The following is an 18286-nucleotide window of genomic DNA, read 5'->3' as shown; positions in this document are numbered from 1 at the left end:
CTCCAGTCCTTTATTTTTCAAGTCCACAACAATAGGTTGTTGATTCAATGGACAAGACCAGAACAATTAAGTTCTCTGTTTAGCAGCAGTGCAGCATTTTAATGCCCTCCTCTAATAATGGTCTCATTATTGTTATTCTAAGACTGGGCCTCAGGAGGAGGAATATTTGCTGGAGGTACGTCATTATTTTGCAAATTTCGATTAGCTCATCATGTTGTCTATACTGTGAAAATCGTAGCTAATTAAGGCAGTCAGTTAGACTACCAGCTTTTGAGCTTATGAGTTAAAAGGTAGCACACTTGATAGGCCAGTGATGTGAAAAAGGTGGTAAAAAGGGGGATTAGAGCTGTTGCCTTAGTAACTCTAACTTCCATCTGTGAGGGAACAATGGACCTGTGTTTCTCCTCCACCTTGGTGTAAAAATTGGTTTTGTTTGGAAAGGACAGGGCTTTTTATGACAATCTGGAATTCAGCCTAACTGAGTGTAGTTTTAGTTGTTAGGAGAGCCCATTGAAGGCTAGGAGAGATGAAAGGTCATGGCGAGCTTCAAGGACATGAAAGGTCATTGTCTCTTGGAACAATGGGGGATTGTTCTGCCCCATTATTTCTAGCCAACCACGAAGTCAGGTGATGGAAGAGATACCACCAGCTTAGTCAGGTGAAACAGGAGAGGAAGATAATGCCCCTTCTGAAGAACAAAAGATAGCTATGATTTGCCTTTATTAAACAAAGTTGCACTTATTTGTGACCATCCTCTGAAAAGGGTTGTTTACTGACTTACTATTTCAGCCTGCTTTGTTCAGCACAGCCTCTGTAGGCCATCACATCTCTGGGAAGCAATCCAATGTGTTAGGAAATGTTGTTTAAGCTTTCTTCCCATGAAGAGGAGCCCCCAGGAGTACCACTGATGCGATACTTAACAATAAATTTAGTTGTTGTAGCTTTCTCACATTATTGGTGCTCCTAAAAGGTTTTCCTTCAAACGCACACAGAATAAAATTAACTATAAATATGAAATAAATTTCCTTCAACACTTTATAGCATCTTATCATAAATTCTACAGCAAATATCAGAGAAAGTTTACAGCAAACTGCATTAGTTGCTGCAGTAGAGAGAGCAGAGACCTACAGTTGTGTTAAAACAGATTTGCTATTGGACTTCTCTTACATAAAGGGAAATAGCTAAAGTCTCTTCTGTGCTCAGCAGTAACTTTAGGTGACTATGTCCTTGTATTTAAGGGAGAAACAAAAATTCTGCAATATTATTTAATAAAACACAGCGTAAGTTTAATAAAACACAATTTATGAGGAAAGCATTTCTGTTAGTAGACAAAACTATCATCTCTTATATTTTTTCCCGTAGCATCCAAAAACCCCAAGTAATTGTTAAAAAAAAAAAAAAAAAAAAAGGAAAAAAAAAAAGGAATGAAAAGCAGGACTTTTCTTATGATTTCTCAGTTTTACAGAATGATGTCTTAGACAACCACAAAACAAGTTTTTGTCTTCCCTCTGTCCACACACAAAGCACATCCCAAGGTCCATCTTTTGTCTCCAAAATAAAGACCAGTTTCTTCAGGTCTAGATTTCCAGATTGCTTCACCTTTTTCTACTAGATCTCTAATACCATTTCCTGGCTTTCTTTTTATAATCTCTTTACTTCTACAGCAGAGCTGCCAAAATGCACTGAATTCTTATGAAACTGATAAAATGTGTGTATAATTCACTCCTATTATTTTGGAAAAATAAACTATATGTAATTATTAGGTATCCCATCTTAAACGGTGCTGACCTTGTTTGAACTCCCCTTTTTAGCTATTCTGGGCCTCTCTTATCTCAGTTCTACTCCCAGCCACTCTTGCTCTTGCTTTCTGACAACACAGATGGACGGCCTTGCACGAACTGATAAGTGTGGTAATTTTTCAGCACAGTATTCAATAATAAAAAATGTTATTTTCAGAGTTCAGCAGATGTGTCATATTTACACGTACGCTGAAGAGGCGAGTAGCTATTTGGGAGCATGCTGTCTTTTGAGCCAGTGGACTTACCAGCTTTCAGCTTGTGGATGCTTTGGTTTACTTAGCTCCTAGGTTTAGTAAGTAGGGCCTCTAAGGAAAAGAAAATCTTAGTTTAAATATTTATAAGTTTTTAGCTTTTTGAAATAATCTAGTCTTAAGCTTCCTCTTTAGAACTGTATTTATTATGTGTGCTTACTTTCAAATATTTTGTTACTTTCATATTAAAATGAACTGCACAGTGTAGGCTGCTGAATGCAAAATGGGAGCTATACAAAGGGTTAACCAGAAGAGAATTACAAATGAACTATCAGGAAAGTTGATTATTAATCCAGCAAGAGAGAAAATATCCTTCCAGTTAGCAAGAATTAGTACCTGAAGAGCTGATAATATTGTTCGGACTGTCGGTGTGGAATGGCAAAGCCAGGTAAGCCAGACATCTTCTCAAAGAAATAAAATCTTTTATTTGCTTTTCACTGAAGAATTTAGATTTTAAAGAATCTTAGTTGATTTACTTAAGCTGTCAGCAGATGAAACAGCATGTGTTGATCCTCAATTTCCTCAAATGAATGAAATCAAATTGTGCTTTAATGTTGCTAAGAAGTACTATGAACTATGGAGCATATTTAACTGTGAAATATCTTAACAGTTTTTTATTGTCTTGTGGCTAAGTGTGAGAACTGATCACAAAACCTGAAGAGTTCTTTGCAACAGCAAACAAATGTACTTTGTAATTCTTTCTTTCTTTGTTCTTGAACATATTGTGGAAGTTTATGGAAGCTTTTATGTTGCAGAGCTTTTTCAGGGTTATTAGACTTCAGTTTTCACATAGTATGAATGACATATTCAAATTTGTTTGGAAATGCTGCAAACATGTTTGTTTTCATTATATTTTTTATATTTCAAAATATTTTTTATATATTTCTTTTTTCTTTTTTTTTTTTTTTTTTTTTTTTCGTGGGGCTTCAAAATCTATGATCTTGAGTTAGAAGAAAATGGATGTTTGGTAAACGTGCCACCATGTTTATATAGAGAATTGCAAATCAAAACATTAGATCAATTGGACATAATCTTCTAATTTTACTGATTTCACTGAAGTCTCTTAACTCTGTCGTGGGAAAACTTTGAAATTTGCCTTCTATATTTATATTGATTATATTAGTCAATAGGTAGTGTGAGCACTTATATTTGCAACAGCCTTCAACATTTTGTTTACTATATATGTAAAATGTTGTAAATAGTAGCAGCTAAATACCGTAGAACTTGGAAAGTGTTTACAGTGTTGTGTGATTTTTTTTCCTAAGTTGGATGCTGTCACTTGAATTAGTAGCATTTAAAAAAATTCTGATTTGCTTGTAGAATGGTATTAAATATGCGTGTAGTGTTGCTAGAATATCTGCTGTGGTGAAAGAGAGTTCGTAATTCTCAGGTTTTAACTTATTTCTATGTAATAGCCTGAAAGCTGCCTGACTGAGATTGTGGTGTTATAAGAATTTAAAAAGAAAAACAACAGATTAAAAGCAAAGCGACCAAAGTCTGGAGGCTGAGCTCCTGTAGCAATTTAGTTCGACATGGAAACCTTTCATGAGCCACATAGAAAAGAAGAAATTTTTTTGATACGGCCTAGGGCAAAGGCGAAAGGGAAAGAAGGGAGGAACAGGCAGTGAGGAAAGTGAAAAGGGAAGTGACATTGGTTGACAGGCCTCGCTGTTTTACCTGTGACTTTGGCCTACTTAGCAGAGGCAGCTGGTGTCCAGCTTCTCTGAAGTGTGGCTCATCGAATTTGAGTAAAGAGAAATCCCAGAATTTCTGAGGAGGAAGTTGGCAGGGCAACAGATAGAGTTGTTTTGGAAGCTCTGCTAAACATTCTGATATTGGGTAGCAAATAACTTGTGGCACATTTTATCCTTGTATTTTTAGAAGAAGGACATCACAAATAAGCTGCTTTGTCTGACTTTGAACACTAAAACCTAGGGAATATATAAAGAGCAAGAAAACCAATGATGCAGAATTATCAACACAGGAAATGATATACGTGGAAAAACAAGATTGTAATTAGTGGAGGAAAGTAAGAAACTGATTAGAGGAATGAAGTTTCCCAGATGTTTAAGGCAAAAATGAAAGTTAAATTAGAGAAGCTCTGCTAACTAGTGTTGGAGAAGAATGCTTGATTCAGAATGGGAAAGCTACTCGTAAAATTAGGAAAGAGCTGGCAACTGAGTTGAGCTCAAATGTTTTACTGCACGAGTGAATCTTTGGAATGCTCTGCTTGGAACATCATCAGGAACAACCAGTGTAGGTCTGTGGAAAAAAAACCCAGCAAAACAACAGCAGCGCAAGCCCAACAAAATTGAACTTGCTGTGTGATTATTTGGAATGATCAAAGGTTGTTGTATTGCTTATGTGCATACTAATCCTGAAATTAGACAAACTGGGTTTTGTAGAAGTATTTCAGGATTTACTGTATTTTCTATGCACATGCAGCTGACATCTGAGCTCTAGCACTGTACTGGTTCAAGTGACAGACTTTAATAATTATTTTCAAATCCATTGTTTTAGTTTACTAGCAGAATCCTAAATCATCAAATGCCACCTACCTGCAACTAAAGAGAAACAGTCTTGGAAAACCTCAGCTCTAAGCCTCTGTAAATTATCTGTTATTTAGCTTTATAATTTATAGGGATATGATAAAAGTAATATTCTTAAACATAAAAAGAAGAAGAAAGACCAGAAACTCTTTTGTGCTCATTCCAGTGATTCATTACAAACATAACAGTATCATATAAAGTAAAAAAGTCCCCCCCACAGCCATTTCTTCAGGGTTCTACTTTTCCTTGCTTTTGTGCCAGTTGTAGCTTTTCAGTTGTCTGTTTAAAACAGAAGAAAATTAAAAAAAAGTTTGCCTTAGCTTGATGTGTCCGGAATAGGTTGATAAGAACATCATCTGATTTAGTAGAACTAGTTTCATGGAGCATGGTAAGTGAAATTGCTGCCTTTTCTTCAATGCAGACTGCCTTGCTCCTGGCCGGCTCAAAGGCTTGAGGCTTTGTGAGGAATTTCCAGAGTAATTTCTAGAGGTTTCTGACTGACCAGCTGTACATCTGGAAACAGCTGCAGTTTAGGGGCAGCTGCTGAAGCAGCTTACCTGAGGCAAGCAAACCCTTCCCATTATGATGTGGTTGGGACTGTAAGGCGACACAGTCCTTTGGATGGACCTTGAATATCTACATGTTGCTTCATTCTCTACTTTATAAAAGCCTGGTGCTAGCAAGGCGATTGTCTACAGAAACAGATGGCCAAAACAAAGGTTAGGCCAGAGTTTTTTGTTTCTTGGACCACACCTCATCTTTGATGACAGTACTGGAGAGAGAATATGCTTCAGTTCATTAGGAGCTCAGTGAGGCTATGTGGATAACACTGAAGTATTTTATAAGATTCAGTGTAAAGCTGCATAGTTCAAGGAAGCTCATGTCTTATTAGCTATGGCTAAGGTCAGTTATCCACACAATGAGGGGGAAACTCTTTCATAAACAAGTAGATAAATATGGTGCAGCTGGTGCTTTGCTGTGCTTTGGGCTACTGCGTTACCAAAGGAACTCACAGTCAGCTCCAGCTCTTGAAGAGTCCTTGCAGAGCATCAGCAGCTTTGTGTGGCTGGATGCAAAATTACTAGGTTGCATCATAAAAAAAGGATAAATTCAGGACAAGAGAGACAAGGGAGGATATGTGTAGAAACACAAGTCTACTTTTAGAAGAAGGTAAAATGTAAAATGTTAGAACTGAAAAGTATTTAAGCCTATGAAATTGAAACAACTAAATAAAGCATACCACTAAGCCTAATGTTTTGTGGGCTTTACTCTCAGCACAAGCTGCTACGTATTCAGTGCTTTTAGAAAATGCCAAGGTTTGTAGGTATCCATCATCTCTTGATCAATCACTGATAATGTAGAGAGAAATCTTTGAAAATTTCATTTTGGCTTTGGGACTTGCATTTTTACCCTCTGATGGAAAACAGTATTTTAAACAGCTGCAAAGGGAGAATAGCATGAAGAATTAATTGAATATGTAGTTAGGGGAAAACATTTTGTTCCTTTTTCTCCTCATTAGAAGTTACGTGCGTTCTTTATTATATCCTACGTGTTTTAATACTGTTTTAAAAGACTCATGAAACAGTGAATTTTTGAAGACACGTTATTTTATTTTCAGCTACTAAGTCCTGGAGTAAGCGAATGTGTCATTTTTTTTGGTCTGAATATGGTTTTGTGGTAGAAATGGAGGATAGTTCCTAACATCCACAGAAGAGTAAAACGTAATCCCCTTATTGTTTTGCTACACAGGCTTTGGTTGTATTTTATAGATGTTATGGAGAATCCATTAGCATTTCTTCCAAGATAGCACAAATCAGCATTTGTGCAGTTATTAATTATTGCAAATGTCTTAATTTTAGCTGAAAAGCCACCACCACAACAAAAATACACACACACACACACACACAAAACAGCAAAACCCAACAAATTAGCTCCAATTGTATTCACCCAAGTTTGTGAGACCCAAAGGACAATAGATTGACTGTTGTCCCACAGACTGCTCTATTTTATTGACCAGACTGATAAGGTTGGGCTTTGCAGGTGTTCAGTGTAGGAGGTAAGCAGCAGTATTCCTGCAAAACAGAGGTTTGTCAGGACCTCTAATTAAACAGGACGGACTGACCAACCTCTGTTGTCCTGGGAGAAAGGCAAAGTTGGGTGCTCCTGTGCTATAATGCACAGATGCTGCTGCTGCTTAGGGACATCAGGAAAGGAGATGATCTTCTTTTGGCCTCTCTGCCGAATGGATAGGGGTGGCTCATGTAGGCTGTATATGAGTTCCTCTGACATGTAGTAGTTTATGTGCATGTGCAAGTCTCCTACCATTTTACGGTGAGAGAATCATCTATTAAACTTGAGTGTGAATTACAGCAGGCAAATCCTAACTATTTACATTCATTTTCTTTCAAACAGACTTTTCATTGTGACATTTATTTAATTTAGACTTAAAGATATTTGTTCTACTCTCCTATTAACGTGGATTAAAAAAGACACAACGTACACATAAGCATACATCTCAATTTTCCCATGGAAAACGTGACTTAAATCATACATGTCTTTGTTCTTCTTTTAACTGGGGTAAGCTTTCAGCATTTATTGGAGTAACTAATTTATTGGAATTCCTAGTGCTTATGCTGAATCATTCTTGTCTGTGATTTTTCTTTGAGAGAAATATTTTTAGTACGTTATTTTTTATTCTCTCCCCTTCTCCCTTAGTCTGTTTAGCACTGTCATTGGTATTAGAGGCCCCGTGCAACTGTCTGGTAAGCAGTGTTGCTTAATGTAAAGGTCAGATAAAAACCTGCAGGAGAGAAATATTGTTTTGTTTTATGTTCCTGGTAGGAAGGGAGCTGCTATGTTATAAGTGAGAGAATAATAACCCTCCCTGCTTGTCAGGATTCAGACCTGGGAGCTGAGTGCATGCCTGTCTAGATCTTCTACATTAAAGAAGAAGCAAAGTTTTGGAATTGTTGTCGAAGTCAGCTAAAGCAATCAGGAATAGCAATTTGTTTCAGGGAGGATCAGGTTCTACTTTAAGTTAGTCAATATTGTTCTGAAGTTAGTTTATGAACTTTGCTATGATTATTCCCTCCTGCATCCTCCAACTGTGACATGCAATCCAGAGTTACTGTGCCATGTCTTATGCTAGCTGCCTGTAGCATGTAAGTAAAATTTGTGAGAAGTGACTACTTCATCTGCTAGTATCAATAGTAACACCACTATTGTGTGTGAGATGTCATTTTTTCATTTCCCTAAAATTGATGTTTTCAGGGAATAAATTAGAAATGCTGATGGGCGTCATGAAAAAAAAAAAGAAAGTATTTATGTGCTGTCAGACCATTAGCCTTTAAGGGTACAGTCAACATGCTTAGCTGGTAGGTGATTGTAGAAGTCTTGGAAACAAAATTGCCTGCACACTTTCAACAGCATAGTGGGTGTTGAAATATAGGAAGATTGATTTACTACATCTGTACCATTGAAACACAACTAATTCTTAGTTGAATTTTAATTCATCAGTGGTGATGTTCTGATTTTAATTCTGCATCTCCAGCAGTGCAGCAACTCTTTTACTTTTAAAAATGTGCCCATATATCTGAATAGATCTTCATAAATTATTAAAACTGTACAAAATGGCTGATGCCAGCCAAGTCTAGAGAGAACGAATCATGCAGTAAGCAATTAAGAGAAAAAATAAAATTTATGGTTATTTTAAAAATATCCAGCTTTGTTAACTTGAACAGCAATTGTTAGACCTAGATTAGGAAGTGATCAATACTTTAGAATATTTGTTAGTTAAGATTTTGTTCTTGCAGTATGATGTAGACAATGCAGTCAAATAGTGACTATATTAGTTATTATAGGACTCCTTACTACCAATTAACTTAGTGAATTCCTTCCATATTCTCTGTGTCTGTCCAATCAGTGTCTAGGTGTACCTAGGTTATATATTTCTTTTAAGTCTACATGTTTATGTATGTATATATAAGCATACACAATTACATACATAATTAGTGCCCACATACAAATCTGTGCTGTCCTCTATGTAAAAATGTATATTTACACACATATACGTGCATCTAATATACATTTATATACACACACATAATAATGTCTTATATACTTTTCATGTTAATATTAGATACAAAACTTCATACGTCTGTGTATACATATGTCTGTCTTGTGCATCATTCCACTTGCAGAGATGACATTCTGGATTTTAGAGGAGCAGTACACTATCAGCCAGAATGTTGAGAATTGATTAGTTCTGAGTCTTCCAGAACATTGGTAGCAGTTTAAAGGGTCGAGACAGTTCCAACATGTCAATGGTCTTAGAACCATCCTGACAATCCACCTTGCACCTTCGGGACTCACAATTCAGAGAGGGAATTGGACGTTGTACTTACATATTACCTAAAATATTTATTAAATTGCTTTTAGAGATTACAGAGATCATATAAAGGATCTTTGTCAGCTTGATTTCCAGCCCCTGCCCCCCCTCCCAGTAACTTAAAGAAAAAAGCTATCATAGACCAATTTCCATTCCTTATCTGTAGAAGTAGCATGATCATTAACTTGATAAATCTCACCATGTGAGGTGTCCCCTAATTTATTTGTTAGTCTGCAGTATAATTCCTTTTCTTGCTATTTGTGCTGACTTTTCCTCTGCAATAATCTTCTAACCTGTATTTTGTTGTTGTTGTTGTGAAAACTGTAAACAAACTGAAACAAAATAGCTTTCAGGTGCTTTTTTTGTTTGCTTGAAAATAGTTCTTTATGATTTTATAGTTTTTGTCTATAAATGTTTCCTGCATTTTTTTTCCAGTATTAATCCTACTTTGCTGATCAAACCTTTCCAGTTAGAAGATGTGTTTATCACTTTTCTCTCAAATAAAAGATAATGAAGTACACATACTTTACAGCTTGAACATATATAAAACCTTTTTCTACACCCTTGAAGCCGATGGACAGGTGATCAATCCCAATGTCGTTTCTTTTTATTTATACTCTGAAAGAGAGCTTTTCTGCTGAAATATTTGTGCCTCCGTTTTTTAAAAGTCTTACAGCAGATGGCTCTTAAATTACCTCTCTCAGTTTGTAACCATGGAGAAATACAGTTGAAAATTTGGAGAAATGTAATCCTTTGTTACACAATAATTTTAAGTTACTGTTTGAAAAACATTTATAGGTTGAAAATCATGTATTAAATAGTGTTATAGCATGCTATATTGTACTTGATAACAAGCACAGGATATAATATAGGAACACAGAATGAAGAATCCAAACATACACATCTCTTAATCTGGAAATTTTAACTACATAGGAGGAGATCTAAGAGTGAACATAACCGAGTATAAATCAAATTGGCCCTTGATTACACTTAACCTTATTATGAAAGCTGATTTGGAGGCAAACTACCAAATGCTGTCGTTTTGATATAAATAATTTCACTCTCACCAGCTAATTAATTGAGCTGAACATTTTATCTCACATCATACTTAATACTGTCTAATATACAGAGGCTAAGATTTAAACTTTATTTTATTATGGAGTCCTATGATGTGACTCTTTCTTTTTTCTTCTAATCAGTTTATTCTGTTTTTTCCCCCTTTTTTTTTCTTCTTTTCTTGCTACTCTAAGATAACAGCAAACTAAATTATATTTTTTTTTTCCTGCATTTGTCCATTTTTAATTTTTTTAAAACTATATTATTTCAGAAAGCAAAGATTCTCATGGAGTTACTGAGATTTGTCTTTTTTTCCCTTTTTTCTTTTTTCTTCCCCCCCCCCCCAATTTGTGTTTTGTGAACATAAGGAACAGGGAAGCCAAAAAAGCTTTCTTCATAAGATAGGTGAGGCCTTTGATAAAGCTTTTATATATATATTCCAAAAAATATGCCACAAGCCTGCTCTGAATGAAAGGACCAGATAGTATCTTACCTATACAATTGCTGGAATTCTTGTGCGATTGGTAAAGATTTGCTATTGCCATGAGAGCATCAACCCATTTTATTGAACCATTGAACACGTGCACTTGTGTTTACTGGTGACCTGAGAATCCTAGACTAGTTAGAAAGGGATAAAAGAAAGCTTTTGTATTCCATTTTGGTTTCAAGAGCTTTATTCCCACTGAGCAGTGTTTTCAAATTAGTTCCACATACTCACGTAGGGAGTCATTTTCTGCTAGTTGATTGTAGGCTCACTGATAATGGCTTAACAGCTTTGCTGCTTTAGCTTGCAGATCTTTATTTTTTTCTTATATTGTAATTCTGTTTAATACTAGTGACATATTTGAATGCCCAAGTATTTCTCTCTAGTCCGTGGAGTGGGGTTATTTGAATTCAGAGAAATCTCATTAAAATCATTAAGCTCTATACAGGCATCTGCACTTCATTTATAAATTACATACACCAGATTATAAGATCAAGCATATAATTTTCAGAGTTTAAAATTTTTATTGGATCAAGTTTTTTAATACACTAGTTTGTCACCTAAAAAGCCCTTTTTCACTGGTACTTTTTCTCTCTGTTCTGATAACAAGCATGGTGCAATTATCCAACCTTTGTTATCCAATTGTTATGGTTTATGGGTGATAACCACCCTGTGAGCTATTGCGTGGACCTTCCCCTGCTGCATTCTCTCAAAAACAAAAACAAGAAAGAAAGAAGAAAGAAACCCCTCTCCACTAACCATTAAATTGTAGGACGATCTAGAGATAAAAGCAGAATCTCTTTTTTGCTTTCCAAATATTTGCCTGGCCTTCAAAAGCTATTTGCCTTTTGTGTTTATATTGGATTTATTTTTTTGGCCTGCATGCAGAAAGAGAATGATACATAATGAATAATGGACAATAGAGAGGGAAATGTTTTCAGCTTTCACATCCAGCCTGTGTTTTGTAATTTTTTTTAAATGCCATCTACTTTTATTTAAATAGAAATTGCTGAGTATTGTAAAAGGCTGTAAATGTGAAAGTGTAAGATAAAGTACTGTACAGGTAGACTATCTACAGGTTGACAAGCTGTTATGAGAGTTGGTAGAGTGCCATTTTCTGCTATGAAACTTTGAGACTTCACATTATTTCTGTGTGTGGCAGAACAATGTAAGTTTCAGAAGTCAGCGTTCTGTCATTTTCAGAATTACTTCTTGCTGCTCTTGAAAGAGTCAGCTTCGTATCTGTAAAGTTTTATAAATCTTCACCTGGGCAAAAGGAAAAATGCTCCGGTTGAAAGCTGAGGTCATATAATCTTCAGGAAACTGGCAGCCTATGGCCTGGAAAGGTGAAAGGTGTACTCTGCTGGGTACAGAACTGGCTGGAGGGCTGGGCCCAGAGAGTGGTGAATGGAGTTAAACCAGCTGGTGGTTGGTCATGAGTGGTGTTTCGCAGGAGCTGGTATTGGGGCCTGTTCTGTTTAATGACTTTATTGATGATCTGGGTGAGGAGATGCAGCCTAAGTAGGTTTGCAGATGACACCAAGTTGGGAGGAAGTGTCGATCTGCTTCGGAGGAGGAAAATCCTTTAGAGGTATCAGGACAGGCTGTATTGATGGGCTGAGACCAGTGGGATGAAGTTCAACAAGACCAAGTTCTGGGTCCTCCTCCTTGGTCCCAACAACCCCACGGATAGCTACAGGTATGGGGCAGAGTGGCTGGAAAACAGCACAGAGGAAAAGGACCTGGGAATGTTGGTCAATGCTCAGCAAACATTAGCCAGCAGCGTGTGAGGTTGCCAAGAAGGCCAATGGCATCCTGGTTTGTATCAGAAACAGTGTTGCCAACAGGAGAGAGAGGTTATTGTCCCCCTGTACTCAGCTTTGGTGAGGTTGCATCTTGAGTATTGTGAGTATTGTGTTCAGTATTGGGCTCCTCACTACAAGAAAGGCTCCAGTCTACCCTACATCCAGGCTCTGGAGTGTGTCGAGAAGGGCAATGAAGCTGGTGAAGAAACTGGAGCAGTATTTTGAGGAGTGGCTGAGGGAATTGGGATTGTTTAGTGTGGAGAGAAGAGATGGTGCAGGGGAGACCCCATTGCCTTCTACAGTGACTTGAAAGGAGGTTGTGGCAAGGTGGGGATCAGCCTCTTCTCGTGGGTAAGGGGACAGGACAAAAGGGAATGGCCTCAAGTTGTGCAAGGGGAGGTTTAGATTGAATATTAGGAAATGCATCTTCTCTGAAAGAGTGGTCAGACAATAGAATGGGCTACTCAGGGAGGTGGTTGAGCCACCGTCCCAGGAGGTGTTCAAGAAATGCACAGAAGTGGTATTAAGAAACATGGTTTAGCACGCCACATTGATGGCAGCTGGACAGTTGGACTAGATCTTAGAGGTCTTTTCCAACCTTGATGATTCTATGATTTTATCTTTAGTTCTTTCCCTCTGGATGGCACAGGAGATTCCTTTGAACCTGTGTTGTATCTCATGGATTTTTTTCCACTGAAAGAACAGTGATTCAGTGAGTTTATTTCTCATATGATTTGATGTAAAAGGTCATACTCAAGGGAGGGACCTGTTTTGTGATCACTCTTCCCAAGCTTATCTCCTCTATTGCTCATCTTATTCCCTTGTCATGTAGCATACTGTCTTGTGATTTTGCTAAACAGTTGAGCTAGAAGTGTTCCCCAAATTTATTTACTGTACTAATCAATGAATTTGATGCCAATAACTTGAGACAGATGTGATTCAGTGATTGAAGTGTCTCAATTAACATACATTAAAAACATATATATTTATAATGTATATAAATATATTTCACACATGTATGTCATAAGACTCTTAGTATGTTACAGTTTGTGAAAATTACAGTCAGTTAATAATGTGTCAGCTCCCCACTGTGTGCTTTGTAGGACACTGAATGGGTGTTACATGATTTATTTGCTAGATTTTGCAGGTTTTTTTGTAGCGTTCCAGATGCCTTGGTGATTGCTTGATGAAGCCTAGAGCATGAGTTCCCTTCTGCAATGTTTAAGTTTTTCTGCATTTTCTTAAAAGTATGACAGTCTTAAAATTAGGAAATAGTACTTTTCTGAAAGAGTGGTCAGGCACTGGAATGGGCTGCCCAGGGAGGTGCTGGAGTCACTGACCCTGGAGATATTCAAGGAATGTTTGGATTTTGTGTTGAGGGACATGGTTTAGTGAGAACTGTTGGCAACAGGTGAATGGTTGGACTGGATGATCTTATAGGTCTTTTCCAACCTTGGTTTCTGTGATTCTGTGAAAATCAGAAAATCACTTCCTCCAAACTTCATAAAAAACATATTCTGCTTTAGTGAGAGTATTGTTTGTAATTTAGATGCACATTTGTGTGACAATCCTAATGTACTTCATAGTTTTTTGAATTGTAGGGAGTGCGTTCATAATGAAGCAAATGTATTATAAGGTTGCTAGAATGATCACAATGATGTCAGTAATTTATACACTTCTCTGTGATTTTATGAAAAAAACAATAAACCAACCCACAACACTTAATCCGCGTTTATTATCACTGTCTGTAACACAGTAGGATCCCCTCTCCTTTTATCGCTTCCACTCTGATATGTTTTCTTGACTTCTTCATATCTTCTCATTCTTTCATTCAACTGATATGGCATATTGATAAAAGTGAGGTCATGCTTTTGCTTGTAGATTTAGGAAGTGGGAATGCCCAGTTCAGTTTCTCAGTTCACTTTACTCATTGTAATTCTGGTGATATTTATGCAGTCTTTTGGGATCACAGTGGAGTGTTTCTGTTCAAATTTTTTGCATCTGTTCTCCACAGCACCCAGGCTTGAAAACCAGTTAGAAGGTATTGAAATATATATTTTCAAAAAGCATAAAATCCTGAAGATGGTTGATGTCTGGAGATAAAAATTGGTAGTCTCAAGATACTAGCTGTTTAAGTAAGCTATAGTTACTAAAGTTTCTAACGTCCTTCTTTTTGTAGTTTTAATGTACAGTACATATATAATGCATCTATTTCTGAGCCTGGGTGTGCTATTTAGTATCTAGAATGAGATAAACATTTATAATGCTTGGCTTTCAGATTTAAGTCTGAGCAAGGCAAGAGCTCAGTTAGGTCTGGCAATAACAGTTCTCAAATGTGGAGCTTCTGAGAACTTGCTTGCAAATTGAAGGATTACTTCACCTAGCAAAAGTGATAAAGAAACTTACCAGAGTTGCAAAGAATCATTTCTGCAAATGTCACATAGAAGCAATTACAATGGAATCAAAATATTTTTAGGATAGTTTGCAATTTTGGAGGTAGCTAAAAAGGACTGTTAAGGATGGGCGTTTGAGATGTATATTTCAGTTCTACCTGTCTTTGATTTATATCTCATGTCCTCTGGTGAGTTATAGGCTTTAGTTCCCTGTCTTGTTTCTACTGATACCATATATCAGGAGAGTGAAGCTCAAAAATTTTTCATCTCCATCCTCTCATCTTATTGATGGAATTATAAGCCTTATTTTCTTTCTGTTCTTCTTGCCAATTTTGTGTGTAATTATTAATACAAAGTAGGACTGGTAGAAATTTCTAGGATAAATGTCAAGCAGGCATTTATGTTTTAAACTTTGTTTTCTCTTAATTTACAACTTCACAAAGCTCTGTTGTTTAAAATTCACCTTTCTTACCTGTCTTATAAATCCATATTTATTTTGTACAGTTTACTTTAGAAGTACCTGAGCAGTATTATACTAATCTATGCTATTAAGCATTTCTTGTATGTAGATCGTAGTAGTCATTTTCTTTTTATCTTTCATCATTTTTCTCTTGTTATTTATATATTTGATTGCAGTTGCATTTCTTTGTGGAAGGTGAATCACCAGTTTTCATAAGCAGTCTGGACTGGCAGACTATTTGTATCCTAGCCCAAAATGTGGAAGGTTCAGAATACTAAATTAATAACTGATCATTTTTGTAACATTTCTGGCAAACACAGAGGAGGTGCTCATAGTATCTTACAATGCAGGAGTCATTCTATGCAACCTTTCACTTGGTCTTGAGTGCAGGCTTTCAGATTGGCACCAGGCAGCCACCCAGTCCCTGTCAGACAGGTTCGCCTCTCTTTCACAGCTCTGAGCATAACCTGGTCTCTGAGCTTGTTTCCTCATGGCTGACTTCTTTTTTTCCTTCCTTCCCACTCACTGGGTACTAAGAGTAAATGCTTGATAAAGTCACCAGTAGTGTCCAGGGCGTTTCTTGATCCTGTCAGTGGTCATTCAGAGCAAGGATGATAGAGAGTGGGTCCATAGCATCGGGGTAAAGACTCTTAGAACTGGCGATGTCTGCGGGAGCCCAGGCAGAAATGTGGGTACTGTTTCCTTTCAACTGTCCACAGATTCTGTGTAGTAGAGCTGCACCCTAAAATACTTCGAGTGAAATCCTGATTCTGTTGAAGAATCAGGGCACTTAGGCATTATTTTTATTTCACCAGGGATTTCATCATTACTTTTACTTCTCAGCTGTATTTTGTAGTGGTGATGGGGACTCTGAACAATGATGAATGTAACTTCACATTGTGAAATGAATTCTCTACTAGTTTCATCCTTGCCTTCTTCCCATTTGGATAACTGTAAGTGATGTTCTCTGTTAATAAGTGTGTACTTTGTCTAAATTGAATTTATTTTTCTTTTGACATACATACTATTTTATCATCCCCTTCTGCCCTTTACCACACAATACGGCACTGTTATGTTGATGGAACATACTTAATCTTCAGTATGTTGTATTTTAGTTCTACTGTTGCTTTCTCATTTCTATATGGAAAACCTGTCTTTGTTGGCTCTTAAATCATGGGTTAAGCCCTTATTGAAAACATATTCTGTACTACTACTTGCTAGAGAAAAAAGTTCTTTTGAAGGTATAGGCTAGGCATACAGAGATGCTTGACTATACAGTAAAAATTCAGAGGTTTCCTATATGTTATCTAAAGCTAGATATATACCCAATTACTCAGCATCGCATCATAAAAGAGATGCATACTATGTTCATGTCTGTCAGTGCCTTAAGTCATCATTCTTCAGCCTTTTTTTAAATTCTCTTTTTATTGAAACCAAGAAACAAAACAAAGACCAAAAAAAAAAAAAAAAGCAAAAACAACATCAATTAGATGTCAACATGACATCAAAGAGCATAATATATAATGAAAATAAACGTGTGATCTGGTGACTCAATGATTTCTGTCCATATAGCATTTACAGAGAAGTAAAGAATAGGCATTAAGTAGCTACACATTTGCACTGAGGAAAATATGTAACATAAAGCTGGCCATAGTCACAGCACTAGAAGATTCTTAGCTGAGATTACCTAGAAATGAATAACATGCTGAGGGGAAGCCAGTTTCCAACAGACAACATGCATTTAGAGATTAGTATACTGAACAATGTTCAGGTTATATATTTTGTTTTAATACAAAAAATTAAGGAGGAGCTGTTCTGTTTGTTGGCAGCAGGCCCAAGTTCATAGATGGGTGTGTAGTGCAACTGCACACAAAGGGATGCAAAAGTACAATCAGAGAGAAAAAAAACTTTCACAGTAAATGTAACTATATGTTGGAAGTATTAAAAAGAATACTGACTCCAAGCCTATTGCTGTACAGGCTGAAAGACACGTGAAAAAGCTGCTTTGTATAAGTGGTAAGCACATAGAAAAACACTGAGAATCAGCTAAGCCTCTAAAACAATAATCTGAGAATTCCATTCATTATTATAGTAAAGAGCATCATAACTTTAAGGTAAGCAGGGAAGAGGGAGAGACTGTGAGACTGTGGGGGTGGGAACTAGAGAAAAAAAAATAAAGACACAAAAAACAGAAAGATCCAGAATCAATCACAGTCTGTTATTTGAATTTGTTGTTCATTTTCAATGGAGTGATAACTGCAACAGCTCAGTCTGATCTGGATCAACACTTCCCTTTCTAAGGAACTTGGATGTGTTTCACAGCTTACATCTGGACAACAGAGTACAGGGTGAAAAAACACAAGAATACATCACGTATTCTCCTTGCGTACTTAAAACCTGGATCTCACGTAAAATAAATGTAAACACACAAAAATGTACATGTACAAGTATATGTATCTACACACACGTTCAAGTATATATAATTCCAGTTCCACATGGAACTTCTCTTTTTTTTGCAGAGTTCACAGATCTAGTACCTCTCTCCAGCTACTTGAGAAGCTTCTGGTTAGAATTTTGTTCCTTTTTTTTCAGCCAGTTGTCTTTTTATGCAGCAGGGCATCTGAGATCTTTTTTTTGTTAGTCTTAAGTGTAGCTGCAGGCTTCAAAGAGGGTGATAATTCATTGAACCTGGGAAACAGAGCTTTTTGTGGGATTGGGCAACAAGTAATGAAGTCTTTATCATTTAGATCAGTGATAACTTTGGGGAAACCACTTGGTTGATACTGTACATCGCATTGTATGGCCGTGTGTCATCCGGGTGGTAACAAAACATGCTTTTCCCAGGACATGTAGCTGGTGACTATGGATGGTGCAAGTTATCAGACTGCTGAGGCTGTGGGGAGAAGCAGTTCCAAAGGGTAAAAGAGTGGTGTACTGAAACCTCAAAGGAAACTTAAGAAGGGATGGTGTGAGTGTGTGTGTGTGTGTATGCATTTAAGTCTGAAGCCAGAAAACTATGAGGGCTATGTGGAACATTTCCTGGAGCTTACCACTAATAAATATGGTGGGATTGTCAACCCTGCTGTGCCCATACCTTCCGTA

The 18286-nt window shown here is 36.9% G+C and overlaps 1 protein-coding gene across 12 annotated transcripts in view; it reads left to right on the top strand.

Annotated features, from left to right (window-relative positions):
- SOX6 (SRY-box transcription factor 6) overlaps nucleotides 1–18286 on the top strand; it is a 372478-nt gene that overhangs the window by 107309 nt on the left and 246883 nt on the right. For 5 of the 12 annotated variants that reach the window (XM_052694746.1, XM_052694741.1, XM_052694740.1 and 2 more), the window contains exon 1: nucleotides 1885–2438. The exons of 4 other annotated variants lie outside the window; for them this stretch is intronic. The gene's annotated coding sequence lies outside the window, so the exon portion shown is untranslated. Of the gene's footprint in view, nucleotides 1–1883; nucleotides 2439–18286 lie in introns of those variants that run through there. 3 more of the 12 variants (XM_052694748.1, XM_052694747.1, XM_052694739.1) reach the window with 1 other exon arrangement.

Source organism: Tympanuchus pallidicinctus, unplaced genomic scaffold, assembly GCF_026119805.1.
Source record: "Tympanuchus pallidicinctus isolate F22 unplaced genomic scaffold, pur_lepc_1.0 scaffold3, whole genome shotgun sequence".
NCBI lineage: Eukaryota > Metazoa > Chordata > Aves > Galliformes > Phasianidae > Tympanuchus > Tympanuchus pallidicinctus.
This window is presented reverse-complemented; position numbering and strand designations above follow the sequence as displayed.